The sequence below is a fragment of the Canis lupus genome, chromosome 16 (assembly GCF_048164855.1).
Source record: "Canis lupus baileyi chromosome 16, mCanLup2.hap1, whole genome shotgun sequence".
Lineage (NCBI taxonomy): Eukaryota > Metazoa > Chordata > Mammalia > Carnivora > Canidae > Canis > Canis lupus.
In genome coordinates this window covers 197,341-222,795 of record NC_132853.1, presented here as the reverse complement: position 1 = coordinate 222,795, position 25,455 = coordinate 197,341, and the positions used below count along the sequence as shown (strand labels likewise).

The following is a 25,455-nucleotide window of genomic DNA, read 5'->3' as shown; positions in this document are numbered from 1 at the left end:
TTGGCCTGGAAAGATTTGTCTGATGAAGTTTGGATTTATTAATGATACGCTGGGTGACCCACTGGGTGACCAGCATTTACTGTGTGCTAGACCCAATCTTCAGCACGCGATGCACAGTATCCCATTAAATTTCACAATAATCTTAAGAGGCCGATAGTTATCACCTTCATTTTATAGAAAATAGTGGTGGCACGGAGAGGGTAAGCGAGTTCCCTGTTATGCAGCTTGCACTAGGAATCAGGATTTGAACCCAGGCAAGCTGGAAAAAGCAAAGTTCTTAAGCTTGAGCAGGACTTAATGCAGAGATGGAGGAGGGGCAACAGCCTGGAACTTTCCAGAAAAGCCAGCTTTGACAAGGAACAGGAGAAGGTGAGGGGGGGTTAGGAGTCCTGACCGGGGAAACACTGGAACCCATGCCAGCCCCACACAATGGGTGTCTGGAGGGCTCAGACCTGTCAGATTTCCTGTCGGGACCAGAGTAGGCAGCTGTGACCAGGGGAAGTCCCCAGCCAGGCAGCCCTGCACACATCCGCCTCCCAGGCCATCCTCAACCTTGGACTGGCTGAAGCCCTGGGCAGGGGTGTGGGTGGGGGCGCCATGGAGGGCGCCAGTGGTTGGGGTCATGGGCCTTGGCCTGGAGAGGTGGCCTGTGACGGCTTCCAGCATCTGGTGTGCGTCCAGAAGCAAGGTTAGACCAGGAGCAGGACCTCATCCTACCGTGGGGGCTCTCCCCACATGGTGGAAGGTGCAAACAAGCCCTGCCAGGTCACACTGGAGGCCCAGCCAGGTGTCTGCCACCTCCACTCCCCCTCAGTCTTCCTCCCGAAAGTCATCAATAAACTTATTGACATCCTTCACAGAAAGTGGCTCCGTCAGGGCCATACTGATCCCAGGTTTTAGATGGCTCTGCCCCGCTCAACATAGGTGGACCTGCGGGACTGGGCAAGTGTGGATATTTGAACACACACACACACACAGAGATCCTTGGGGAGCATAGTTTCTAACTAAAATCACCTGAAGTGGACTGAGAGTGAGCCTTGGGAGACACTAGGGCCCTAACGGGGGCAGAAGGCCAGTCAGCAGGGTCACTGTGCTTCTTTGGGTGCTGTGTGACTTAGAGGAAGCCTCTTGATGTCTCTGGGCCTCAGGTTCCCACATGCTAAATAGAGATGAGACCAGCCCACCTCCATAGGATTCCATCAGGATGGAGAAATTTCCCCCAGTCTTGGGTGTTCCCTCCCATCTTCCAGAAGCCCAGGGAAGATGTAGTTCCTTCGTACTTGTCAACAGTCTGTCAGGAAATCCTGGAATGTCGGAGCTAGAAGGACCCTGCAGAGGAGGTGATAGAAGCGGAGAAGCCGAAACCCCACAGACAGAACAGCCACTTGCCCACTTGCCCCGAGGATGCAACCTAATTCATCACAAGCCCCGATCTGGCATCAATTCCCCAATCATCAGGGGTCCGACTGCCCCACATGGCCAGGGTAGAGCAGAGTCATTCCCTGTAGACAGAAGAGAGGGGCCAAGACAGGTCATGACTCATGCGACGTCACACACGAGTGCTGGGGGCACAGCCACCTCAGGATGTGGACAGAACGGCCAAGACCCCCTTTCCCCTTTGACTCCTTGGGTCGCTCCCCCCCCCCCCCCGCCCCGAGAACGCCCACCATCTTCTGCCCACAGGTCCCCCCAGGCTTTACTGCAGACCGGCTGCCACCGGAAGCTCAGGGCTCCAATCCCGGGCCAGGCCCAGCCCTCCCTCCTCACCCCCACCCCGGCAGCCAGCACTCCAACCCAGATGGTCGGGCCTGAGGCAGCTCTCTCCCTGTGCTTCCTCTCCCTGCCCTGACCCAGAAATGCTGCCAAGCTCCAGGTGGGCCCCTGCCCCTCCTTCTCCAGGCCCGGGCCTGGGGCTGAGGCTCCGGGTCTCTGGGCTTCTTCCTCCCCTTCCAGTTGACGGGCCCAGACAGCTCCACACCCACTGGGTAACCAGAGGGGGTGGCATATGGTCCCAGTGTGAGGTCAGAAAGCCCCCTCCCTTCCCAGCAGGCCTGCCTGGTCATCTGTGAACCACTTCATGGCTGGCACTGGCCTGGGTTCCGGTCGGGAAGGGCCTTGCTCAATCCTTGCAGATCCCACAGAGGAGGACAGATGAACAGGCTCAGTAGCCAGCTCCTAGGGAGCTCCCACGTAAGTGGGGTGCTGAACGAGTACAGGATTGGGGTAAGGAACCAGCACCTCCTGGCTCTGTGACCCTAGATCAGTGCTGTCATCTCCCCGTGTGTTCAGCTCCTCCACCCTGGAGTGGGTTAATGGTCCTTGCACTTTGTGAGGTTACACAAGATCAAATAGCATAGGGATTGAAACCCCTGTGTATAAACCGACACCTGCCCCTCTGGGCTATTTCTTTCCTCACACATCTGGGAGTTCTCTAGCAGCTTTCTTGGGAAACCGCTGGATAAAACAGTCATAGACTCACTTGGATATCTTTCCAATCCTTGAGCATGCCAAGTGTGGTCCCACCCCAGGGCCTTTGCATGTGTTGTGCTGGCTCACACACTAACGCCAGATCTTCAGATGGCCAGCTCCTTCTGTCATTCAGGCCCTGGCTCAAGTATCACACCCTCAGATAAGGTGGCCACCTTATCTCAAGAGTCTCTGCCCCAATCCCCACAACTTGTCCCATCCCCCTCTTTTATTTTCTTCAATCTCTTGCTTCCTAAAACTAAATCTGTGTATTCACTCGCTCACTCGTTGTCTTCCCCTAAACTGTAGGAAGGGCAGGGGCCTCACCTGTCTTGTTACAGCCAAGTCTCCATTGCACAGAAGCCCGGCGTCCCATTACCGCTGGGTGGATGAGGTGAATAGAGGGAGCTGGGCTCAAAGCCCCTATTCTTTCCTCAAGAAGGGCAGCTATGGGATCAGAGGCAAGTCACTTCACCTCTCTGGGCCAGGCTCTCCTCCATGTGACATGCAGACAGCGCGCTACAGAGTCTCCTTTCAGATCGCAGCCCGGAACCATCAGAGGCCAGGCCGTAAGTCCTGACGACCCTGGAGCTGGCACAGAATAAATGGATGGACGAATACGAGCCTTTTGTCTGCAGTGTGTCTCTGAGCAAGTCCCCTCCCACTTGTAGCCCCCAGGCCACCCCAGCTCCCCTCCCTGAAAAAGAGTCGACGCAGGTGGGCCCGGGTGGGCCCTTGGGCACTGGCACTCAGAGCTTCTGAGCCCAGCCTGGAACCTAAATGGGAAGCACAGCCAGCGTTAGAGGAGGGTCAGGCTGGGCCAGAGCTGGCATCCCAGGGACCCCACCCAGCCCAGAGCTGGTATCCCGGGGCCACACAGGTCAGAGTTAAGTGCAGCTTCTGTACCCTGTCACCCCTCAACCCTTGAGAGCAAAACAATACTGGCCCTGCCCCCACCCTGGGAACAGCATTTGGTCTGGAAATTCCACCAAAGGGAGGAGGAAGGGCTGGGGCCCTAGAATTTCTGTGCCTGTTCAAACAGGAAGTAGCTAAAAGTTTGGGGCCAAGGAAAACAAGTTCAGGGGCGTCCTAGAAATCAGCAGTCCCCTTGACTGGTCCTGGCCCCTCTCACAGGTGGGGCTTTCCTCCTGTTAATGATTAACATAGACAGATGGTGTGAGAAAGGGGGATGGTCCAAGACCACAGGCAAAGGCCCAAAAGGAAGCAAAATTCACCCAGTCTCATCTGGAATACCTTTGATGATGGGGAGCTCACTACCAAACTGCCCCCTCCACTTGTAGAAAGTCTACAGGTGGGACGCCTAGTGGCTCAGTCGGTTAAGCATCTGCCTTTGGCTCAGGTCATGATCCTGGGGTCCTGCTTCTTCCTCTCCCTCTGTTCCTGCTTCTCTCGCTTATTCTATCTTAAATAAAATGTTTAAAAAATAAAAGAAAAAGAAACTCAACCAGTGACAGGGCCTTCCCACAACTAGGAACTGCGGAAGGCCATCAGGGTTCCAGTGGTCAGCCCACCCATGACCCAGGGCTAAGAGGGCTTGGGACTTGCCCAGGGTCACTTGGATGTCCCCAGGTCCTCCCTCAGTTCCCAGGAGCAGAGGAAGCTATTACAGCCACAGTCAGGAGGAGCCAGTAGGAGAGCTCAAACTCCAGCCCCACCTCCACATCCCTCTTGGCTAAAATGCCTAGGTTAGGGTGTGGGGGCTGACCTCTGGCTGACGTTTATTAGAAAGCCCAGAGGACACTGGGAAGAGGGGGACCTGGGTTACAAAGGCCCCTCTGCAGCCTGTCTGACCCACAGCCCCTCTCTTTTTCCCAGCAGCCTCTGCCTCAGAAGCTGCAAGAGGGCTTCAGAACTTTCTAGACCCGCTTTCTCTACCCTTGTGTTTCTTACATCCCCCTGTTGTCCCTCTCTCCCAGCCAGCCCCCTAACACGGGCTCTCATGCACACACAGACCTGTCTTCCCACTGAGGCCCACATCTCCCCTGACCCAGAAGGTTCCTTCCAGGTCTCACCAGCCCCGGGGCCCACAGAGCAGCCTGGAGCCCTCAGGAGGGGCCATGGTGCTGCTCCCTATTGGGCTGTAGAACCATAGGACACAGTCCTTGGCCCTAATAACACCATAGGGAGGGCTATATCCCTCTCTAGATCCCCAGGGTTGAATGGCATAGGGTGCCAGTCTGCTGAGTGACTGGGACTGGCCATCCCACCCTCTCTGGGCCCCTGTGCCCACTGGAGCAAAGGGGATTGTGCAGAACCAAGAACACTTCAGTCCTGTGGAGAGCAAGTTAAAATGCAGATGCCCAAGCCCGCCAGGATGAGTCTGCTTGAGCCAGCCAGGGAAGAGCCCAGGAGTCCGCCTTCTTCTTTTTTTTTTTTTTAAGATAGATTTATTTATTTATTTATTTATTTATTTATTTATTTATTTATTTATTTATGATAGACAGAGAGAGAGAGAGAGAGAGGCACAGAGACACAGGAGGAGGGAGAAGCAGGCTCCATGCACCGGGAGCCCGACGCAGGACTCGATCCCGGGTCTCCAGGATCACGCCCTGGGCCAAAGGCAGGCGCCAAACCGCTGAGCCACCAGGGATCCCGAGGAGTCGGCCTTCTTAACCAGGGTGTGAGTGAGTCCACCCTGGACACACTGGGCCCATCTCCATCTTCTCTCTCTCTCTCTCCCTGGCTCTACGTGGGTTCTGGGACTCCAGGCCCCAACAATGTCACAAGCTCTTCCCAAACTGCAGCCTGTCTCCTGTCCCTTTCTCGGCACCTCGTGTGTGGCAAGCGGGCAGGGATTCCGAGTCTTACGGTACAGATGAGAGAAACGAAGGCTCAAGAATGGAGAACAGCAAAGTTTGCCCACAGTCCTCATGTCTCAGAGAAGCCCCTGGCTTCCACCTCCCTCCCCAGCTCCCCGACTGGCCTTCTCTGTCCCGGCCTGTGACATCATCAGGTCCTGGGCTGATTAAAATATCCCCTTACAGCTCCAGTAGGCCTCGTGTCCCTTTACAGGCCTGGGGGGTACACAGTCCCCTCTGAGGCGACACTGCCTGCTTGGCGCTGTATTCTGGCCACTCTCAGGAGCTGGACTCTTGCCGGCACCACAGAGATTAGAGCAAATCTTCACCTGAAGTGTTTGCAGAGACCAGCCCGGAGAAACCGAGGCCCAGAGAGGGGACTGTGCCCAAGTTCACATGGGACCCAGTTACTAACCCCAAAACAGAGCTTACTCTCTGTCAAGCAGTGTTAAATCAGTGAGTCCGTACACTGCCCTTAAGAGGCAGACACTATTATTCTCCCATTTTACAGGCACATAAAGGTGATTGTTGCAGACAGAGGACTCGACCTCACGTAGTCTGGCTCCTAATGGTGACCCACTACTGCCACAAACGGTTTCCCTCTCCAGTCATTGGGTAATTTTATAATTTTATAAAAGGGTGTCCTGTGGCAATGAGGCACGGCGCTTGGCTTCTACTCCCAGCCCTCAGGGGTGGTCACCGGGTGCCGCCCCGGCCCCTGACCTCACTTCTCGCCACGGCCTACACCTGCCCCTTCCTCAGCTACACTGGTCTCCAGCCCCCACCCCCCACTCCTCTCCTTCATGTCTCTGCTCCCACTGTTGCCACTCAGGGGACACAGGTAGGCTTCCTAGACTCTGAGCCTTTCTGTGAAGCAGGCTATCACTAGCTCCAAAGACGTGAGTCCGTCCGCCTCTCCCTGCTCTCATTACTCAAATCCAGGTCACCACTGACTCTAGCTTTGGAAACACCCACGGCCACTGACAAATCCTCCCAAATCCTCCTCGGGCTGATTTTTCACAAAGCAGCCCTATGTCCCAGCCACCCTGGCCTTGCCTTTGGCCACCCTTTCCAGCTCCTTTCTCCACCCTGACTCCCTTGAGGCACCTGGCCCACTCCTGCTCACCCTTCCTTGCCGCCCCAATCTCACTGCTTCCCCACAAAGTCCTGCTCCCACCGTTTTCTCCTGGCGCCCTGCACCTTTTCTCGAGGGAACCCTCTGCGCTGTGCAGTGATATCTATATTGTGGTGATCCATCTCACATTTGCCTCTCCTGGCATGCTGCCCTCCCCAAGGATCAGGTCCTGCCTGCCTGGCTCACATCAGAAACCCAGTGCCGGGCCCGGTGCTATCACATGGCTGCTGCCAATCAAGAGGGTGAGGGTGTCATGGTTGTGAATTGGGGAAACACCACACACATGAAAGCGCATAGGGGCCCCCAGACCTCTGGGCCTCTCGGCACCAGAGGCAGAATGGGGCCAAATGCCCTCTGCTCCCAGCCCAAACAAGTCACAGCTCAGGACTTACTCATTTCTCTTCCACACAGGTTTTGATGCTTTCATTCTGTAATTCATAGGCCCTCCAATAAATTTCCCCCATTATCTTTCATATGCAGCATGCTGCCTTTCTGCCAGTTCATAATACATTTGGCTTACTGACCTCTCCCTAGAGAAATCGAAGGCCTGGCTTGAACTCAGGAGCAGACCCATGAGGCCACGTGGGATTCCAAGGGCTCATTGCAAACCCAAACCTCGAGCAGGTCTGAGCCTCACAGGACTAACTAAGCAGGTCCCCAAATCCCCTTCCGCCCTCCCTCTGGAGGGACTCCTGGCAGAGACAACGTAGACTGAGTTGTCCTGTGCCCACTGGGGCCCTGGTGGCCAGTTTTCAGGCTGGGCTGCAGAATCTAGCGCTCTCCCCAACCAGCCTCAATGGTTTCCAAACACTCCACAGACATGATCTTAACCTACCTCTCTAATTCCCCGAGAAAGGCAGGAACTCATCAGACCCTCTCACAGTGGAAGAAACGTCTCTGAAATACAGGAGATTGCGCCACCCTGCTCACCCCACTGGGTACTTGCCAGGTTCAGGTGCAGCCAGCAGAGATTTCTGAGGGTAGCCTCTGTGCCGGGCACCGTGCCAAGTGCTTGGCTAGAGTGTCTCTCGTGACGACCTTTAAAGGCTGAAGACACTATAAGCCCATTTTACAGATAGCGAAGTCAAGCCTCAGAGGGAAGCCACTTCCCTAGGTTTGCACAGGAAGCAAATGGCAATGATCCAGAGGAAGTACTACCAAAGTGAAGGATGATAAAGGTCTAAAGGCTATAGGGAGCACACAGCTCAAGGCAGAGCTACTCACTCAAAACAAAACAAATCAAAAAACAAAAAACAAAAAAAAGCGACAGGGATGCAGGGAGAGTTGAGCACTTTAGGGGTTGTAATCCCACCACCTGGGGGAGGGCTCAGCTGTGGGACCAAGGGCAAATCCCCTTAACCTCTTAGGGCCTCCTCTCCCCACTCTGTAGAATATGAATACTGCCTGCCCAGGATTATCACAGCACTTGCATGAGGCAACATGCTGGAAGCTGCCTTATAAACTGTCCAGTCCGGGGCCGAGTCATTTCTGCGTGTTAGAACAGTGAAATAAGACATCATGCAAAGACCTGCAGGGAGCCTCTGTGCTGCTCTGCGCTCTTTGATGGCTAGCTCTGAACCGTGCTGGGGTCTGGACAGAAGACCCGGGCTCACTCCGGAACCAGGCACCTCACCCCGAGGCTTGGGAGCAACCAGGCGGCCCTCCTGCTCCTGGGTGCACAGATCCCCGTGGGGCATCAAGTGGAGGGCCTTCCAGGCTGGCCTGGGCTGGGTCCCCTCTCCCCTACCTGCGGCCTTCGCCACTCGGTCTGCTGCTCTGCTCCAGCACCTGAAAGTTTCTGCCCCTGCTTTATAGTTTCCGTGCCAACTACCACTCTTCCTCCAATTGTTTTCCTCTCAATAACTTTGCCATCTTAACAGGCAAGTCTCTCTCTTCTTTATGCTAAAAGGAGCATAAAAGCCGGTTAGGGCAAGAGGTCTGGCCAGGAGAATGAGGACGGAGAAGGGACCTCTAGGGTGCAGCCAGGGGCTGGTGCAGCCTCGTTCTATCCCCCCAAGACCCCTGGGCCTGGGACTGCCCCCAGGGCCCTCCAAGGCAGCTTCTCCCAATGGGATTCTCCTGCTCAGAGTGCCTGCCGGGTCCTGCAGGAGTGGCTCAGGCTGGGGAGTCAAGACTTCGAGAGCTGGCTGGATCCAAACGTACCCGCCTCTGTCTTATCTTCACCCACCAGTGCCCTGTGTTCAGACGGCGTCCGATCTCCCTGCCCCACACTCTCTGCTTTGTGGCGTCCTGCCTTTCCCAAGGCCTGGCTGCAAGGCAGCCCGCAGGAGGTCCCCGCTGATGCCACCCCCACCCCATCCGAACTCCCCACTCCTCCACTGCATTTGTTCATCTGCCACCCGACCTTCCTTGCCACAGGCAGAGCCAATGTCCTCCTCACTCCATGTCCAAGCAGGTCCATAGGAGGCCACAGAGTCCTGGGGCTCCAGCCGGGGTTCTACCACCAGCTGGCTGCCACTGCCGCTGCCGGCTCTCCACAAATTTGCTCCAGGACTCTGTCTTCCCCATGGTCAAGTAAGAATGGCACTCACTTCCTCCAGGGCTGTCGGAGACTGAAATGAGTTTGCAAGTCTGAGAGAGCTTGGAAAATTCTGAAGTGCAGTGGGGAGTCCAGGATTATTTTTAGGCGCCATCCAATGAATAGCCTGAAGGCCTCCTTGACCCCATAGGTCTCATGGCTCTCTTTCTCCACCTGCTGACCTCCTGAGGCATCGACTGCCCGCATCAGGCCAGCTCCACCTGGAGTCTGGGGCCACCAGCTTCCCTGATACACACCGACACCCACACCCTCACCCACCCACCCACACACACACACACACACACACCCACGGCTCCTGATACATGGGGGGGGGGGCCGTGGCCCAGCCAGCACCTGATGTTGGCTGAGGTGGCTGAGGATACCTGTGAGGCCCGAGTCAGCGGGGAGCAGCCCAGGCCACGTGGGGGTGGCCAGCGGGGAGGAATAGCTTCCTCCTAGCCCATGGAGACTGGGGCTGGGGCTGGGGCTGGGGCTGGGGCCAGAGGCACCCACTGGGCTGTCCATTGCCTTCTCCTGTTCCACCGAGACCCATCCCCCTCCCTTTATGGTCCGGTGGGCTACCCAGGAACACCTCCCCAATGTGCTCTTCCCAGAGGAAGAAAGGTCTCTCCTTCCTCCACACCAGGGCCTCCCTCCTTTCTCTCCTGCTGACAGTGAACTTCACCCCCACTGCCTGCCCAGCCTCAGACCGACACGTCACCCCTTCCAAAACGCTCACAGAGGCTGCACCTGCCCAGGCTTGTGCTAGGACAGGGCTGGTTTCCACGTGCAAGGGGATGCCTGGGGCCATGGCAGCTCCTGTGTACACTTGAGGGCCATTTCGCTTCCCTCCAAAGACCTGCGGAATCAGAAGTCTTGACACAGGCTCAGAGAAAAACGAATCAAGACTTGTGAAATGTCGGAACCAAGTGACTGAAGACAGGGTCAGCCACGGCCTGCCAGGGACTCCGTCCTGGGCCTGCCCTTCTGTCCCCCACTCTGCTCCTGGGTCGAGAGGCTGGGATTCCCACAGCTGGCATTGGGAATAAGAGGCACTTCTCAGGAGTCAGCATGTGAAAACCCATGCAAACACCAGCACAGTCCTGTGAGGGACACTGTCTGAGCCCAAGAGGGTGCAAACAGTCCCTGTTCTCAGGGAGCCGACAGTCTGGTAGGAAACACGAATTCCCACGGGGACCCACCAATAAGGGCTCAAGGCAGAGGAAGCATAAGGAAGGAAGCATAATCCTGACTGGCAGGGCAGGCAGAGATCAAGGAAGGCTTCATAGAGGAGGTGGCATCTAGGCCAGGACTCTGAGTAGGATTCTAATAGGTAGAGGACATTAGGAAAGGAAGGGGACCCCCTGAGGCTTCACAGAAGCTCGGGAACCACACAGAGACTTAACTCGACTTCCCTTTTTCCAAATGCCACGTGGCTAGGCCATGGTGAGGGTTCAGGTCTAGAGGCTATCGGCCCCGTGTCCAATCAGTTGGGCCTCTCAGGCCAGGCGGGTGATAAATGCCCCAAAATGGCCCAGCAAGAGGCACTTGCCAGCCTGGCTCCTGACACCAGAGCCTGGGGCAATGTCTGTTCTGGTCACTGCCGTCACAGGACAGTAGCCCCAGAGTGCCAACGGGAGACAGAGCCTGCCAGGTCTTAAAAGCCTTAAAGAAAAGAGTCTCCTGGAGTTCCCTGAGTAGCCCGTTCCAGGATTTCACACCACCCCATGGTCAGCCAGGAAGTTCTTCCCCCTATCTAACCCACATCTCTCTTGCTGAAATGTACACCCACTTTGCTCTGGAGACAGAGAAGTAACAAAGCACAGAAGCTAAAAGGCCTCACCCGAGCTCTGTTTGCATCTGAGGTGGGAGTGGGGGTGGGTCAGTGGGCACAGACACCACCCCCACCCCCTGGCTCTGACAAGAGCAGACAAGGCCCCCTTTGTGTGTATGATTAATTTATAGGCCTGGGGAGGACAGAGCTAGCTAGCAGGAATGTCCTCTCTGGGCCTTGGAGGCTTCCCTGACCCAATTTAGAAGCTACGTTTATTGTGTTGTTCATGTCAAACCTTCCCAATGAGGTCTCTATTCCCAGCGTGCTCATGAATTTTCCAGGGGTTTAATAGCGTACAATCTGAGAACGATTTATTAAGAAGATTAAACCCCCCAAATATGCTTCTTCATGCACTACAAAACACAACAAATTTATTCTCCAGTGTCGGTGGGCTCCCACTGCCCTAAGCAGACAATCACTCAGCACAGCTGAGGGTGGAAGCCCTTGCCCTGGGGAGGCAGGGAAGCCTCCTTGCCGGGGGTGGCAGTGCCTGGCAGGGGTCCCAGGGGGAATGCAGGAGCATGCATGTTGGAAGACCCTGCCCTGGCCCCTCGCCCACCTTGTCCCTGGCACCCCGGCTCCACGAGGGCTCCTGGACGCTGCGTGCAGGACGCTGGTCTAGCCTCTTCCTGCTTTAGGACTTGGAATCAAAGAGAGCTCCCAAGGTCATCTCTCTGGGCACCCTCTCATTCTCCACACCTCCCAGTACCGGGAATTCCTGGAGGGGAAGGCCTGGGTCTGATGTGGCCAGTGGTGTTGGTAAGAGACATGGGTTTTGCTTGACTCTTTCTGTGGAGTCGAGGTAGCTATACTTGAGGGGCCAGAGGAAGCCCTGCTGAGAGAAAGCCAGGTTGGGGAGGTGACATCAGGGAGGAGACAGCCCTGCCACAGCCCTCGGGACAGGGGGAAGACAGCAGTGCCCAGGGCCCAAGCAGGGAGGGTCTGATCTCCGACGCTGGTGCTGGTCTGAGATTGGCGACTGGCTTCTCTCCCTGAAGGCCCTCCCATCCAATGGGTCCTCAGAACCATCTGTTTTCTTACTGGTGATAAAAACTGTCAGGATGCAGCACCTGGGTGGCTCAGCGGTTGAGTGTCTGCCTTTGGCTCAGGTCCCCGAGATCGAGCCCCACATCGGGTTCCCCGCATGGAGCCTGCTTCTCCCTCTGCCTGTGTCTCTGCCTTCTCTGTGTCTCTCATGAATAAATAAATAAAACTATAAAAAAAAAAAAAACAAAGAACTGTCATGGCTAGGGCATGTCCACCGCTTCCTCCGTGCTAGGCACCACGCTGAGCTTTAAACACATCATCCTCTGTCATACCCACGCCACCCTGCCAGGGAGGCTGTTATCATCACAGGGCTCGGCTGAGGGAGTGAAACCTTCCGAGCGTAATCCACATACCAAGGCCATGCAGCCAACAACCTACGGGACCAGGATTCAATGCTGGTGGTCAGGCTCTAGTGCCTGACGTCTCAGGGCCCTCCCACCCCACCTAATCCCACAGCTGGGACAACTCTTGCTCCTACCTCCCCAATGCCCCTCCGTTTGGGCTCACTTTAGGCCTTCCCGTCTCCTACCAGAAGCCTGCCCTGTCTCGCAGTCTCATCGATGGCTCAGCCTGCCACCCCATCCTCTCCAGCCCTTCCTCCACCCAGCAGCCAGAGCAACTATCCCAGAGCCCAGATCTGATCACCTCACTCAGCTGCTAAAACCCTTGCCAGTCTCCTGGCCAACAGCCCAGGGTGCGAGCTTCTTTTTTTCTTTTTCTTTCTTTTTTTTTTTTTTTTTTTTTTTTAAGATTCTATCTATTTATTCACAAGAGACACACAGAGAGAGGCAGAGACACAGGCAGAGGGAGAAGTAGGCTCCATGCAGGGAACCCGATGTGGGACTCGATTCCGTTACCCCGGGATCACAACCTGAGCCAAAAGCAGGTGCTCAACTGCTGAGCCACCCAGGAGTCCTGCAAGCTCCTTCGCCTAGCTCCCACTCCCCTCCTCCCCCTCGGTGCTCCCTTCCACCACCTCCTCCATATTCACCACCTTTGCCCCAGCCTTCCCATCCGCATTGCCATGCCTTTGCTCACGCTGCTCCCTTTGCCTGACATGCTTTCCCTGTACCTCTTATTCCAAGACTCTCAAGGCCCAAATCCAAAGCCATTTTCTGCATGAAGCCATCCCAGGATCAGGACTCTACAGCAGAAATGGCTGCTCCCTCCTAGCAGGGAAGTCTTTCCTCCCCTGCCCCAACCCCCAACAAGCCCAGGAGCTCCTGGGGGGCAGGGTCTCCTTCCTCTAGAAGCTCTTTCCTGGGAGCTCTGCATACAGCTGGGCATGGGGATTCGGCTGGCTTGATGCAGATGTGGTCTACTTGACAACATGACACCTTGGCCTTGTGAGTGAGGGGAGGCCAGAGGGCCCTGAGTGCCCAGTCCATGAGCCCTTTTTGGGGGGCCATGGATCCCCATGGAGAAAGGCCTAAGACTCCCTTCTTGGAAAAATGTTTTTAGATGCATAAAGTAAAATACCAAGGATTACAAAGGAAACCAATTACATTGTAATATACTGATCAAACTATTATAAAAACATTTATAACAACATGTGAGTTTTATTAATGCTTTAAATAACAAGATCTAGTTCTAATAACTACTGTTATTTTGGTTTTTTTTTAAACAAATTTTTTTTAAGATTTATTTATTTATTTATTCATTCAGAGAGAGCGAGAGAGAGGCAGAGACACAGGCAGAGGGAGAAGCAGGCTCCATGCAGGGAACCCGACGTGGGACTCGATCCCGGGTCTCCAGGATCACACCCCGGGCTGCAGGCGGTGCTAAACCGCTGCGCCACCGGGGCTGCCCACTACTGTTATTTTGAAGTATGAACAAATGTGTTATCTCAAGACACCCACAAAACTATACGATGATGTGATCGTGATGTGTCTCTGATTTCTAGGATTTCTATGAAATCACAGAAGGGCTAATGCCCCTGTAATTTATCACCTACATTTGCAATTGGAAGAATTATACTTTGTAACTGTAAACAGAGGTCAGAGAAAATAACGGTGGGTTTTTTTTTTTCCTGTCCACATTCTTGGATTCCACCCAGAGACTCCTGGAGTTCCTGGTTAAGAACCCCTGGCTTAGAGGGGAAACAATAGGGTTTGTCCTGGAGCCCAGATTCTGGCTGTGTGCTGCCTGGCATGTCTCTGACCTTCTCAGAGCCCCATCTCTACCCACCTACCTCGGTATGACCATGGAGGAACCAGGGCCCAAACCCATGGCCTAGTTGTTCGGGCTTATCCCAAATCCCTTTAGGGCGTTAGGCTTCACAGAGGCCCCTTGGAGCTGCTGTGCCCCAGACAGCCCAGCTCAGGCCCTCAAGGCCCCTGGCTGCCTCCCAGGAAATGTGTTTAATGTCTCGAAAGACCAGGGCTGACAGGTGATAAATCTCCAAGGAAGGCTGGAGTGGGCTCACACTGTCTGCCCGGCGCCTACCCATCCACCCTGCTACCCACCACCACCCTCTCAGGATAAAAGCACCATTAATTACCCAGGAAAAAAGGGCACCGTGAGGATGCGCCCAAAGGCTGCTCAGAAATCATCTCTGGCCATATTTTCTGAGTGTAGCGCCAAGCCTAGGGGCCGACTGTCAACCCCTCCCTGCCCTCTGTCACCGGCAAGCTGGGATCTCCTCCTTCTGGGACCACCCCCCTCCCAGGGCCACCTTTTACCCTGGGTCTTGCCCCCAGAGACCCCTGACCTATCCACTGTCCATGAATAGATTGCTTTTTGTAGACAGGGCCCCCAGTTAGTGCTCCCCAAGTGGGGGTGGGACCCAAGAGGGAAAGGAAGTCAACCTGTCACCTCTGTTGCCTTCACCAGCAGAAGTCCCTCACCAAGTCCTATGGACTCCACTAGGGAGGTGTCTCTGGCCTCACCTAGACCCCACTGCCAACTCTAGTCCTTACCCCATTCCCAGGAGATTGAGTCACCTGCATGGTAGCCCCTACCAGGTACTTCGTGCAAGTCTGTGCCAACAACTGTCCGGGCAGGAGGTCAGCCCTGTCAGTATCCCATTTATAGCCATGGTAACAGGCTCAGAGAGGTTAAGTGATTAGCCTAAGGAGCACAGCTAGAAACACAGAGCCAAGGTTTGAGACCAGACTGGCTCCAAATCTCCCCATTAGCAGCTTTTCAGCCTCCATGTGGTCCCCTCTGCAGCCACAGGTGTCCAGAGAGTCTCCCTAAAGGAGGTTTTTAAGGCCCCTCCCTCCCTTTCCCGGCTCCGCTCAGGGCTCCCTCAGAGACTTGTCTCCAAATCCGACTGGTCCTGGTCTCGCTTCCTCCAGGAAGGCTTCCCTGACTACCCACTCTCTGTGAAAGTCTTCCAGTGCCTCCCAGGGCTTGGCAGAAGCTGCCAAGGGATGGCCACTAGCACTGCCTGTGGGTAGGGCTAAGTGAGTCTTTTTCTTTGTCACCTCTATCACCACACCCTCAGCCAAACACAGACACCCAACGGGGGCTCTTCCAGGAGGAAAAATGAGGAAAACCATGCTGGCAGATGAATGAGTGAGCCATGGCTCATGCCAACCCTCCACCAGAGGGAGGTCGGTCCATAGGCAGGCAGGGGGCAGCTGCTCTAGGACCATCGGGATGGGGCCCAGCCCACTGCCAACCAGGACGGTGAAGGGGGGCTAGGGGCTAACTCTGAAGCCACTCTGAGCAGAGGAGAGCCTTGGGCTGGAGAGACAAAGTCAGCAGATGCGCTGGACCCACAGTCATTCTCAAAGAATCCACTGAGGAGCCAGACCTGTTTTCAAAGCCAAGGCAGCACCACGACTTCTGCTCCAGGCTCACGGCAGGAATAACAGCGGTGCCATTCCCGGCCACAAGCACTCTGCTAGGAAACGTGCTCACCCCGGACGGAGGGCACCGGAGCCTGACAGCCGCAGAGATCTCCCGTGGCAGAGAGAAACGGGGTGGCGGTCCATGCTCCGACTGGGGAAACCTTCCGAAGATACCTCGGCGAGGAAAGCAAGTTGCCAAATGACAAACGATCGTCTAAACACGGTCCAACGGCCTCACATATCTGCTCCGGGTACACGTGTGTATGTGAGAGCGTGAAAGAGCGTGAAAGAGACCCCCGCCCCAGCTCCTGCCTGGGTCCCACCCAAGGAACACACCCGAACTCTACCGCAGCGCTTGATGCCCGGGAAGATGACGGGGAAACCAACTCTCACCCACACGGAGGGCAGGACTCCTGACGCCGCCACCTCTGTGGAGGGCAATTCAGCAAAGTGTATCAAAAGTGAAGATCCACAAAATGTCCATTTTAAATTGATATATTTTCCTTCTACATCCCATCCCTCAGATTAACTCTCACAAGCACGTGAGAACAGATGTACGGGGATGTTTCTGCGCCCGTTTGTGGCAGGAAAAAAAACCACCGTAAACAGCCCCCATGTCCATCGCTGAGGACCTGGCTGAATCACAGGCCCTTCCGAAAATGGGATCCCGCGTGACTGTCCTGCAGCGGGAGGTGGACACGTGTGGACCGATGCTCTGTGATACAAGGATGGAGGGTACGTGGGACACCCCCTGGACGGCAGGCTGGTAGAAGCATGCAAGAGAACAGGTTCTTGCATATTCTTCAAAAAAAAAAAAAAAACCAGTAGTTATTCTGGGGAGTGTGTGTGTACGCGTGTGTTGGAGGGGGCAAGAAAGGGGAGAGGCTTAGTCTTCATTCTATATCTTTCCACACTGCTTTCGTGTTAAGTCACAGAGTGTGCTGTTTTTACGTATTATAATGCAGATCCTGGTGCGTACGGATGTTGATGGCAGAGGAGGCTTCGTTTGGCAGGGAAGGGGGAGTCTATGGGAAAGCTCTGTACTTCCCACTCACGTTTGCTGGGAACCTAAAACTGCTCTCAGAAATAAAATCCATTAAAAAGGAGAGAGAGGGAGAAAGAAAGGAGAACGGAGGAAATGCCTTTGGAAATGAAAAATTGCAGCACCCCCAAAGTCCGCACCACTCCTGGTGAACTTCCCTGTGCCTTCATCGCTTTTGGGTGAGTCCTAGGTCCAAGCCTACTCTCAGTGGCAAGGTGCAGAAAGTGGGGGCCACCGGGCTGCAGCTCATGCCACTGGGGAGCCCTCTGATATCCCAGCCCTAGGCCTCCGCTCACACCCTCCCGTCTGATTGGGACGTCCCCGCACCTCCACTGTTCAGACACCATCCTCTCTGACAGCACATTCCAGGTACCCTCACCCTCTGAAACACAGACTCTCTGAGGACACTCTACGTCCTAAATATCTCTCTGTAGCCGCCAGCATTGGCCAGTGCCTGGCATAGGGCAAGAGCTCACTCAACATGTGCCAAGTCCACGGATGCCCTACTGAACACGTTAACATTTCTAACAGCCCCAAAGCTCTGTCCGCACATCTCTCTGGGGCCACTCATTTTGCCTTAAATTATGATTCCGCCAACCCTTAGCAGCACTGAGCTCCTCAGAGGGGCTCCTGGGCCCACACCCCAATGCGAGCCCGGGCCCTGTAGCTCCCCAAGCTCAGGAATTGGGAAAGCAAATGCCAGCATGAGCCAGGAAGGGGAGCAAAGGAGCCAAGCAGGCGGGGCCAGCCTAGATGGAGCAGGCACACGGCAGCCCATGGTGGTGCTACTGGAAGGCAGGTCCAGGATGGACAGATGATCCAGTTTCAAAGCAGCTACTGGATTTTAATGTAAAACTCCTGACTTAGGGCCACCTGGATGGCTCAGGCAGAAAAAGAACACGTGGTTCTGGATCTCAGGGTTCTGAGTTCGAGCCCCACGTTGGGTGTAGAGATTACATAAATAAATAAAACTTTAAACACAAAAAAACAAACCAAAAAAACTCCTCCAGACTTAAATGTAGGCAACTAATTCACATCCAAAAACACACACACCATACGATTCATAACAAATAGGGCTATAGGCCAGAATCCGGAATCTGTCTAGCCACCCTACCTCTGGTAGCCTCAGGGAGCAACAATGCAGAATTCAGAGCAGCCATAATTTAAAAAGAAGAAAAAAGGCAAGAAACTCTCCTTCAGCCTGCTGTCCCACTGGCCCAAACATCCCTGGAGCCCACACGCAGCCTCAGCACCACCTGGGACTTGGACACCAGCCATTCTGGAGGCAGGCTGTGTGATCTGGGCAAATAGCCTTACCTCTCTGTTTTCTCCCTTGCAGAATGGAGGCAGAGAATAATAATAGTACCTGTCTCCCAGGGGCATTGTATGAATGCCGATGGTTCTGAGAGAGAGGACCTAGGACCTAGGCCATAGTCTGTAGGGATTCTTTCTTCCTCGCCATAACAAACAGGGACAGCTAGCCGAGAGGAGGCAAGGGACACAGCCACTTCACAGAGGGGCTGGGTGGCACAGCAAGGGAGCCCCCTCTCCTCTGGCCCCCTGGCCGTGGCCTTGATGAAGGAAGGAATGATTAGCCTCAGAGTTGCCCAGGAAGGCCTTTCATAGATGCATGCTCTTCTCCAAAACCACTACATCCCCAAATAACAGAAATTAGCACTTATGGAGCACTTAGTACTTACCTGGCACCATAGTAAATGCTTCCAATAAGTTCCTATCATTTCGTTTTCTCAACAATCCCAGATGGTAGTTATTATCACCTCCCCATTTTACAGATGAACAAACTGAGACCCAGAAAAGTGGCCTGACTTGTACAAGGCACCTGGTCAGTGGCACAGCCTGGATTTGGCTGTCCACAGTCTATCCCAACTCTCTCAGCAAGCACCCCAACCTGCTGCTCAGGTTCCTTCCAGCCTCCTTTCCATGAATCTTTGCGATTCCCACACTGTGCCAGTGCTGACCTGGTCTGGGGACTACCAGGAGCAAGACCTGCTCCTGCTCTGGGCAGTCCGGGGCACAGGGGCAGGCAACCATGGACTGTGCCCGGAGGAGCTGCTTCAGGGATGACGGAGCAAGCCCCGAGCCAGGGCCACGCAGTGAGGAAGAGGGGGCCAGAGGTGCACTGTGAGCATGTCTGGTTGCACCAGGAGCGAACCCAAGGCCTGGAACTGCAGTCCAGACAAAACCGACTGGGCTCGACCCGAGGCAGGTGAGAGGACAGAGAGATGGCTTCGCTCTTGGAAGCATATGCAAATGTGGAAGAAAAATGAAAAAGCCAAACGTTTTGGAGAAACGTTTGAAAACTGATAAAACCTAAAAAGCAAAAAAAAAAATAAATAAATAAATAAATAAATAAATAAATAAATAAATAAATAAATAAAAAAAAATAAAAAAAACAAAAAACCTAAAAAGCATAAAACCTACTCTTAGGGGGGCCCCAGCCTCCGAGAAGAGGAAGCCTCTTGCTTGGGGAAAGCTCTGCTGCCCTGGCACCGTCACCCCCTTGGGTGCCGGCTCTGGTTGGGGGCAGAAATGGCCTAGAGTGAAATGCGTTCCCTTAAAGTCCACCTTGGATTGGCATTCCAATTCCCAGTACCTCAGAATGAAACTGCATTTGAAATAAGGTCTTTAAAGAGGTGACAAAGGTAAAATAAAGCCATTAGGGCTTCATCTAATCTGACTGGTATCCTTTCCTTCCTTGGAAATTGGACACTCTGAAAGGACACCAGGGTCCCAGGTGCCCAGAGGACAGCCATATGAAGACGTGAGAGGGTAGCCCTCTCCAAGTCAAGGACAGAGTCCTCATTGGAACCAGCCCGGCTGCCCCCATGATCTTGGGCTTCCAGACTCCAGAACTGTGAGAAAATAAATGTCTACTGTTGGGACACCTGGGTGGCTCAGCAGTTGGGCGGCTGCCTTTGGTTCAGGTCATGATCCCGGGATCTGGGATCGAGTCCTGCGTACGGCTCCTGCGAAGAGCCTGCTTCTCCCTCTGCCTATGTCTCTGCCTCTCTCTCTCTCTCTCTCTCTCATGAATAAATAAATCTTTTAAAAAATAATAAATAAATAGATAGATAGATAGATAGATAGATAGATAAATGTCTACTGTTTAAGCCACCCAGTCTGTGCTAATTTTCATGGCAACCCTCGCAGACTAATATATGCGGGGACTAGCCATTCTGTCAGAGCAAGGACCCTGGCTCTGCCATCTGGAGCTGAACTTGGGCGAGTCAAGCTAATCCCACTTGCCATCTGGGGGTCAGGAGAGCTGGGCACTCACTTAACAGGGATGGCACAAGGCTGGAATTCAGTGCTTAGCAGCAGGTGGGGAGTCGCAGCCCGCCTGGCCCGTACCCCCATGCCCACACCCCTGGGCTCACCCCCATTAGCCCTTAAGAACCCCTCCACCAGCCTAGGTTCTAACATCAAAAAGTATCTGAACCTCAAAAAAACCCAGTCCTCTAGGGATGGACACTTGAGTCAAGGGCGGCATGTCAGCTCATCCCAGTTTCCCTGCCACTGTCCTGGTTTTATTTGTTTATTATTATTATTCTTTTTTTTTAAAGATTTTATTTATTTTTTTGACAGAGAGAGAGAGATCGAGACAGCACAAGCAGAGGGAGAGGGAGAAACAGACTCCCCTCCAAGCAGGGACCCTGATGTGGGACTCGATCCCAGGTCCCTGAGATCATGACCTGAGCCGAAGGCAGATGCTTAATTGACTGAGCCACCCAGGCATCCCCTGTCCTGGTTTTAAAACTAAAACCCATACCCTGGGACCCCCTTAGTCCAAGGCAAACCGAGACGCAGGTCACTCCTATGGACCTCTCCAGAGGCCTTCATGTACTCATTCATGCACGTATCTGACAAAGGCTTGCTAAGGTCCTACTAGGAACCAGAAACCATGTCAAGCACCAATGGCAAAAAGCCAGACAGGGAGCCTCTCAGCCCTCAAGGGCTTTCAGTCCATTGGGAAGACATGAAAACCAGCATTAAGAAACTATAAATACACAACCACGTACACGTATCTATAAAACTGTGATGTATGCTCTAAAAGGAAAAAGAGGTGTCATGGCAGGGGCTGATGGGGAGAGGGGTCTCCGTTTATCAGACACATGGTCCCAAAGGAGGAATACTTAAGGTGAGAACTGAATCAGGACATTCCAAGGAGGAGAGGGGTCCAGACCAGAGGAGCAGCCCAGGCAAGGTCCAGAAGAGGACAGGACTCACAGGCAAGAGAAGAAGTAAGGAGAGCCTGGGTGGGTGAAGAGCGATGAGGACAGGGAGGTGAGGGAAGCCAGGTGGATCAAGATCAGGGGCCCAGACCAGGTTAGCTGTGACTCTAGGGGCAGTGGGAATCGGGAGCAACAGGAACCAGCCTCCAGGAAAGTTGAACAGCACACATGCACTGGCTACTGGCTACTTAGTAAAGAGCAGAGCAGAGCAAACAGGAGTGAGCCCTAGCAGCAGCAGCCCGCAGCCAAGCAGGATGGACCGCAGCCAGGACCCCACGAAACGGGCCAGCCTGGACAGGACAGATCTGTATGCTCTCCAAGCATCCCTCTGATCTCGCCCTTTAACTCAGCAGACACTGTCTTCACCTCAAGAAATCCCCCAGGAATCAAAGTAAGTCAGAGCTCAGCAGCCTGGCCGGTGGCACTTATTCCCGCCTTGCTGCCCCACACACCCCACAGTGCCTGTCTCTGTCTCTCTGTCTCTCTCTCTCCCAAACCTGTCCCAAGCTGCCTGTGAATCAATCCCCTCCAAGAGGCCAAGTGACCGTGTGGTCTCCTCCCCCCCGGGGTGAGGGTGGAGTGCTGGTGGTATTTTTAAGCTATTAACAATTGACATCTGTTAATTATTACTTTGTCCACCTCTGTTTTTCTTTCACCGACACCATTGCTCAATCCACCGGCAGCATTGGCCCTGCGAAGTAGATATGTCACCTCTCAGCAGAGAGATGGGGAGGCAGAGGCCCCTTGCACAAGCAGGGGTAGGGCTCACAGTCCCTGGGCCCTCAGCATCTAACAAACCCACGTGAACTTCCAGATCCTGAATCGTAAGAAGTACAACTAGGTCTGTATCGGGTACTGGGGGTCCCCATCCTGGCCCCCTTCAAGTCCTGCACTTCCATAGGCACCCACTGCCTCCGGAGAGGTGGTCCTCCTAGCCAGGCCAGGCCTTTCTCTGATAGATACCAGAGATTTCCAGGCTGAGCCCCAATCAGTCAAGCTGCAAATGCTATAGATTCTACAGGAGGAACATTGCCGGGGAGTCAAGGGAAAGGTAAAAAGTACAAATAGCCATGCTATTCTGGTTGGAGGCAGGAGGACCTGCACCCCATTCTGGCTTTGTGAATCGGATCAGACAAGGGTAGGATCTGGACAGGTAGGCATGAGGCTGAGGGACAGCATTCCAGGCAGGGAGACCTTGAGAACAAAGTCATAGCAGCAGGACAGAGAGGAGCCCATGGAGTATTCAGCTGGCTAAGCTCCCGGGTGCAGAGAAAGGCGCCATGGGCACGCAGGCTCCTACCAGAGTTTGGAGGTCCCTGAAAATCGACCTCAGAAGTATGGAGAGATCTCAGAGACAATAGAGAGACCCTCAAGACCCCTGAGCAGAGGAGAGAGTGGTCTGAACAAGGTTTAGAAAGCTCCCCTGGAAGCCGAGTGGAGGAGGATCAGGGATGGGGAAGCAGGCCATGTGACAGGAGCCTGCAGGCTGGTTATCCCCAGTGGACAGTGGGGCAGGGGCGGAGGCAGGAGCCAGGGCCAAGGGGAGCCACGAGTCTGGCACGAAGGAGGAAGGAGGGAAGGGAGGGAAACCACCAGCCTGGGAGTCCCTGGCCCTGAGTTGGCCAGTGCAACCTCATCTGAGAAAGAAGGAAGCTGGGGAGGGGCAAGGTCGATTAGGGTGAGAGGAAGTAGTTTCAGCAGAAAGAAAAGGACCTCCCTGTTGGACAATCATCAATGTGCCCTTAGAGCATCTGGTGAAAATCACTTCTGCATCTGGAACTCAGGAAAGAGGATCATGGTAGGAGATTTACAATCGAGAATGGGAAGAATCCAGGTACAGGAGTCACGACACCCCCGGGATGAATGGGGCTCCCAGGTGAGAGCTGGCAGGGAGAAAGAGAAGCACACGCAGGTGGGGCTGGGAGCATCTGTGAGGATCCTGGAGGCCGCAGTGTCTGGGAAGGCAAGAGTCAAGCAGCTGGAGACCCCGTACCGACCCCAGGAAGGGTGGCCAAAGCCCTGAGCAGTGGTGATATTATAATGACTGAAGATCCTGCATATTGAGTTCCTCTTCCATGCTAGGCCTTGAACTTGGGCCCTGACATGCATCATTGACCTCACAGACACCTCCCAACCTCCCTGGAGCTAGTACTGTTACCCCCTTTAAAGAGAAGAAAGTTGGCAGAGTGGCTCAGTCCCCCAGCCTGATCCCAGTTGGACTCCAAAGCCTGCCTGCACATCCTTTTAACCATTTTAACCACTGTGAGGGGGGAGGGGGGCAGCGTTTGCTGACTAGTCAGCGTCGGATAGTTTCTGGGGGAAGGGGTTCTCAGAGGGCCAGAAGGGGACCAGCTAGAAGCAGACAACTGTCCTTCCAGCTGGGCAGAGTGGGACAGTAGCTCTAGCAACTTCCTCCAGCAGCTGGCCCCAGATGGCTGGAGTAGGAGCTGCCCCTCAGAACGGAAGGATCTGGAAGGCTGCAGCAGGGGGCCAGAGCCGGGAAGGACCTTTAGTTCTCGTTCTGCCTTTAGGATCCAAACTTGGAAAACAATGACCACTAAAAGTGATGTGATGACTAAAATTTCTGACTGTTGCTAAGTTTAGCTCTCAGGGTGGGGTAGACACAATGACGTACAATGTGCAAACCTTGACTTCCGCCCCAACCCCATGTTGTATCCTGGTCCCCTGTTTAACTCTTCTATTTCCACACTTCCACATCATAACTTCTAACCCAAGGAAGGCTTTAGAGATGGACGAGATCCCCATTCGGTATCTCCTGAGTACTTAACACCTAAGCTAAAGCGTACAATGCTTCACCCAAAGGAATCAGTCACTAATGGTGGAATTTCAGGCACCAGAGCTGGTTTATGGGAGTTTCTGAAATCATACCAGTTGTCAACCTGCACTGAAACAGTGCCTGGCACATGCAGGCCCTCAATAAATATGTGCCCCTCCAGGCAAGAACTATGTAGCTCACTGTTGTCACAGTCCAGGGATGAGAAGGCCTCCCTGGAGCCTCAGAGTGCAGAAGCCACACACCCCCAACAATCACCCCATAATCAGGTTCCATCACATTATAACATATCCATCAGTTATATAGGAGAGTATCATATCTGGCCAGAAAGCACATATATTTGACATTTTCTTTTCTTTTATTTTTTAAAGATTTTATTTATTTATTCATGAGACATAGAGAGAGGCAGAGACACAGGCAGAGGGAGAAGCAGGCTCCATGCAGGGAGCCTGATGTGGGACTCGATCCCGGGACTCCAGGATCACGCCCTGAGCCAAAGGCTCCATCGCTGCCACCCAGGCGTCCCATATTTGACATTTTAAAGTTTGGAGGAATCTTTCAAAATTCTTTAGGTTCAACCCAATTGTTTTCAGTCCTTGAAAGCACTTCTGTAACACCAAAACTCAGACCAGACTAGGGCTGGCCAACACAGCACACACAGCCTCCCCACCTGCACTGCCAGAGCTTGGGCACGTATTGCTAAGTGACTATGGCATCTGGCTTCAGATCCTCTCAGCGCCCAAGGTTTGTTTTGTTTCCCTTGTGGGAGACGATGTGCAGACCACATGGATATTGTGTCTCCAATGTAAATTCATTCTCTGAAAAGAAAAAAAAAGTGTTTACAGGACGCCTGGGTGGCTCAGTGGTGGAGCGTCTGCCTTCGGCTCAGGTTGTGATCCCAGGGTCCTGGGATGGAGTCCTGCATCGGGCTCTCCCCTGGGAGCCTGCTTCTCCCTCTGCCTGTGTCTCTGCCTCTCTCTGTGTCTCATGAATAAATAAGTAGAATCTTTATTTTTTTAAAAGATTTTATTTATTCATAGAGACAGAAGGAGAGAGGGGCAGAGACACAGGCAGAGGGAGAAGCAGGCTCCATACAGGGAGCCCGATGGGGGACTCGATCACGGATCTCCAGGATCACAGCTGGCTGCAGGCGGCACTAAAGCGCTGCGCCACCAGGGCTGCCCATAAGTAGAATCTTTAAAGAAAAAAAAAAGAGTTTCTACAAAAGTCCAATGAATTTGCTGACCACTCATGACCCATGCATAGTATTTATGGGTCTTTGTTGTTTTTGCCTGTGTTTGCTCCCCCTTCGCCAGGGCCAGCACCCCAATTTCTTTGGGAATCCCCCTCCTCCCACTCCCACTTCAGTGGAGAAACTTAGAGCTGGAAGGAGAGGAGGGGACAGATACAACATCCAAACTAATCCATTTAGTTAGGATTCATTGGGCCTCCTTGGGTTCTTTATATACATGAGCTCATAAAATTGCCTCTAATGTGGGCTAGTGGGGGGGGGGGGCGAGGGGGCTTTGTTTCCTGTACTGAAAGAGCACGGTTGTCCCTCCCCTGCCCTGTGGGAGCCTGGCACTGGGCCCTGGGGGGTGATCCCAAGACACAAAGAGCCCCTGCCCTTCAGGAGCTTCCCAGTTTAGTAGGTGGTTGGACAGACCCAAGTAACCAGTCCCAGCCCAAGTTCCAGCTAAGAGGTGTGATGGAACCAGAAGAATCACCT

The 25,455-nt window shown here is 53.9% G+C and overlaps 1 protein-coding gene and 1 long non-coding RNA gene across 3 annotated transcripts in view; one reads left to right on the top strand and one right to left on the bottom strand.

The window, feature by feature from the left end:
• DAB2IP (DAB2 interacting protein) overlaps positions 1-25,455 on the bottom strand; it is a 189,364-nt gene that overhangs the window by 127,158 nt on the left and 36,751 nt on the right. The window lies entirely within an intron of this gene.
• Positions 1,719-3,086, top strand: LOC140605660 (uncharacterized). The gene is made up of 2 exons (XR_012008232.1): positions 1,719-2,223; positions 2,776-3,086. It is a non-coding gene; the product is annotated as an uncharacterized lncRNA (long non-coding RNA).